This window comes from Bombus impatiens, unplaced genomic scaffold (genome assembly GCF_000188095.3).
Source record: "Bombus impatiens unplaced genomic scaffold, BIMP_2.2 scf_0317, whole genome shotgun sequence".
Classification (NCBI taxonomy): Eukaryota; Metazoa; Arthropoda; class Insecta; order Hymenoptera; family Apidae; genus Bombus; species Bombus impatiens.
Window position 1 is genome coordinate 1764503 of NT_176736.1, and position 4017 is coordinate 1768519.

At 39.0% G+C, this 4017-nt stretch overlaps 1 long non-coding RNA gene across 1 annotated transcript in view; it reads left to right on the forward strand.

Annotated features, from left to right (window-relative positions):
• The first annotated feature begins 262 nt into the window (after window positions 1-262).
• LOC117151604 overlaps window positions 263-4017 on the forward strand; it is a 17881-nt gene continuing 14126 nt past the window's right edge. The window contains exon 1 of the long non-coding RNA XR_004461631.1: window positions 263-413. This is a non-coding gene — a long non-coding RNA (uncharacterized LOC117151604). The remainder of the gene's footprint in view (window positions 414-4017) is intronic.

Below are 4017 nucleotides of genomic sequence, written 5' to 3' on the forward strand. Positions count from 1 at the left end.
AGCTTAGTGGTATAATAATATAACATGTAGATGGCTACCCCCAGTGGGATACCATCTTCGAAGATCATTAAAGTGGCTCAAATATGAATGCTTACTTCATTCCAAAGTCTTTTTCCTAAATCTTCTTCGTCTGTTTCGAGGAATATATTTCAAAACGAAAAGAAGATTCGTTCCCTTGACACCTTAAGGAGCTGTCCTGAATTAGAATATTCTAAAACAGCGTCTTTTTGTGATTCTTTTTAGAAGGGAAAGAAAGAAATGAAGTTATTGAATTTTGAGGTATGGATTTGTATATATTTAACGAATACAAAAAAAATTTTTTTAAAGTAAAAAAGAAGATTATAACAGATTTGTAAGCCTATTTCATGGGCTGCAGTTTTCAATCGGCGTGAAAGATCCACCTCGTAATTCTTGTCCGAAACAAAAAACTAAAAAAGGATTAAATTATTATTATTTCTTTATTATTATTATTATTTTTCTTCTCGATATACTAAAAAAAAAGGGAGAAAATAGTGTGAAATTAAACATTTTGGCGGGTTTAAAGAAAAGATGTATTTTATAAAAAGAAAAAATAAACTTTAAGGCACTACAACAATTATTTAAATAAATTTTTTGACGAACTTTTTTGGTTCATCGAGGAGAAAAATATATAGTAATTTAATCCTTTGTTGGTTTTCTATTTCGGTCAAGAATTACGAGGTGGATCTTCCCCGTTGATTGAAAACTGCAGCCCATGAAATAGGCTTAGAAATCTGTTATAATCTTTTTTTGACTTTAACAAAATTTTTTTGTATTTGTTAAATATATACAAAACTATACCTCAAAATTTAATAATTTCATTTCTTTCTTTCCCTTCTATAAAAAATCACAAAAGGACGCTGTTTTAGAACATTCTAATTCAGGACACCCTCTTAATGCAAACTTTCCTAATCGATCTGCTCCCAATCGCCACAATCACCATTAAGATCAAGATCAAAGAAAAAGCGGCAACTATCCTAAAAATCGTGGAATACTCCTCTGAGAATCACATAGTCTCGAGGGATGAAAATATTTGCAGCGCCGGAAACCGAGATGCTTTTTTTCCCGACAATAGCTTGGCTGTAATTTATAACTCTTCCATCAACCATATGAAACCATCGAAAACATCTGTCCACTGGACCAAATTCTTCAAAACTGCATTGGAGGCAACGAAATCGTTCTTGCGACCTACCATCGAAAAACGAACGAAGTAAGAAACGACGAGGAAGAAAGAGGGCAGGCTGTTGTTCTCGAGATACCAGAGCTTCGAAGGTAGACTGGAATAAGAGGCCGTGTCGAAAAAGCGTGGCGAATTCCTGTCGACCTAAGCGAATTCGTGAAAAGCAACGAGGGGGTCCAGTACCGTCCCAATGAATCAATAACGTCGTATTGCCATTGGTGGGCCCGGTGGAAATACGGGAAACGATTTGTGTAGCGGCCTTTGCTCGCGAGGACGGAACAGCGTTTCCCAAAGAAACGTTTCTCGTCGTTATCGAGGCCGTGAACGAAGGGGGGTCGTTGGCGCGCGCCCTGGGTTCCGCTCTAAATGGGCATAAATGGCAAACAAATACCGCCGTGGGTTCCGGTTCGACGAAAGTTGAGACGTCACGCGCGACTCTGAGCACCATGCTTTCTTGCCCTTCACAACCCCCACCCCTCTTGATTTTCCTCACTGTCGTCAGAGAGTTGGATATTGAATCTTTAGTCACAGACTTTGCAATTGTTGACACGACGTTGGTGATCCGTGAATAAAGTACCAACCTTTGTGGTTAGGATTCCTTTTGGGGGAGAATGTGCTCCGATGGGAGAGACTCTAGTGTGGTGCTGTTTGATAGCGTTTATTGTGAGCAAATAGATTTGCGTGAATGGATGTCACTATTTTGGGTGATGTGAATTTTTCTTCTTGAAAAATGGACCTATAGTCACCGATACATCTTCCTTCTATCAGTATGTTTCAGGATCGTTTCAAAATACTCAATTATCGTTTCTTCTATCTTTGCTCGAATTCTGTAGATTGGTTTCCCTATTTCGAAGAAACGACGATATTACTGTGACTTTACACCCTAATTTTGGAAATTGTTTCTCACTTCTGTTGCAATAAAATACATTGTTACCTATTCCGCTGTTAAACCGTAACGTCAAAATACGCAATTATCGAGTCTTCATTCTACCAAAGGAGATCTTAATTAACCAACAAAGTATAACAAGTACCATCCGTAGCGAACATCATCGTCCACGTTTCCTTCCTCAATTTATGACCGCAATACAAGCAATACAGCTACCTGAATCAGCCGGAATAAACGAAATAGCTGCTGCCATAGATCCTTGACGATCCAATATTTCTAGAAACGATCATCGGAAGCTGATCGTCGATTCATCGTTCGCTATGATTCCTCGAAGGCGAGTTCGCTCTCGCAAGACTCCTTTAACGAAGTAGTCAGCTCGCGTTTTTACAAATTCCAGTGAGGCTCGGCGGTGCTTTCCTTCGGCCATTCGGTTCTTGCGGACGGTGTCCTCGTTCTACGTGTCTTACATTCGTGACGTGAGCGATGGCCCCGCGTAGAGCAATGACTAGCAGGTGCGTACCATAACGTACTCAATTACACGCCCCTCCCCCCTCAATGATAATTAATCACCATTAATAGCCGGCGAACTGAGAAGAACTCGGGATTTATAATCGACCACGGCCGATTACGTTCGTAAATCAAAGGAACCCGATCGTGGCTGTGTCTTTTTGCCCTTTGGAAACTCGCGTACCTCTTCATTTATCCGCGGAATGACCGCGTTTTTAGATGGAACGTATATTCCGGCGAAATCGTGACCGTTGCATTCTGAATCTCAATCGCTGTTTAGTATCGCGATCGAAGGTTTTTTTACCGTAAATATACTAAAATCGTCAGCAGTAAAGTTGAAGATTCAAGAAATATTCTACGCTTTATATTAATGAATCTTTTTGTTATAATTGCATTCGACGAGATATTTCTTGATCTATGATCGAACATCATCAAATTTTCTATTATAATCGAAACTTTTCTTACCACTAGGATACTAAGACTCTCGCAAACCAACTCTCTCTCTCTTAAAATGTAAGAAGACTTCCTACCTGGTAGTTTCTAAGAATCATCATTGTCATTTACTTTCCTTTCTCGCAACAACTGCTTTTCTTCTTTTCCAACCTTCGCGTACGACCAAAAATTCTCGCAAATTCCGAACATCCCCAAGAGCAAGTTGGAACACCTCGATTTACACGTTTTTACCAATAATTCTTTTTCGTTTGCATATTTTCTCTTTAATCTTATAATCCAATTATGGGGAACAGCGAGTAATTCCAACATAGAAATTCTTCAACGATTCCAATCAAAAAAATCTAAGATCCTTAATACATGTACCTTGGTATGTTACCAACGAAACAATGCATCGCAACCTTAAGATATCCACAGTTAAAGAAGAAATATCCAAATTCAGTAACAGATACAATATAAGAGTTAACAACCACCAAAACCCATTAGTTACCCAATTACTTTTTTTTTTTTTATCTATTTATTTGGATTTTACAATTTGTCCAGTAGGACATGCCCAATTACTTGACTCGACGGATCAGATCCGCAGGCTAAAAAGACATTACCCTTTAGATCTAAGCATTAGATTCAACTAGAATCAGAAGTACCACGTCAAAATAATTTACTTACAATTCTCAATGAGGATTGATTGTAAAAATTCTACCAAATGAAAAAAAGAAAAAGAAAAAAGAAATCCTATAATGTCCGAAACACTTGTCGATCAATTTCTCCATCGTTCGCGTAGGTAAAATCGCAGATACATGGAAGGAGATATTTACGCTGTCGACATGGACAAGGGATTTCTTGCTAGTCGACTGTCTTGTTCTCTTAGCGATCCTCGCGATGACGTCGTGGACGAAGGGCGGTTAGGTGCGCCGGCTCGGGACATAAGTCAGCCGGTATTCAATGAGTTCGAGGAAGTTGATCGCCGGTTCTTCGC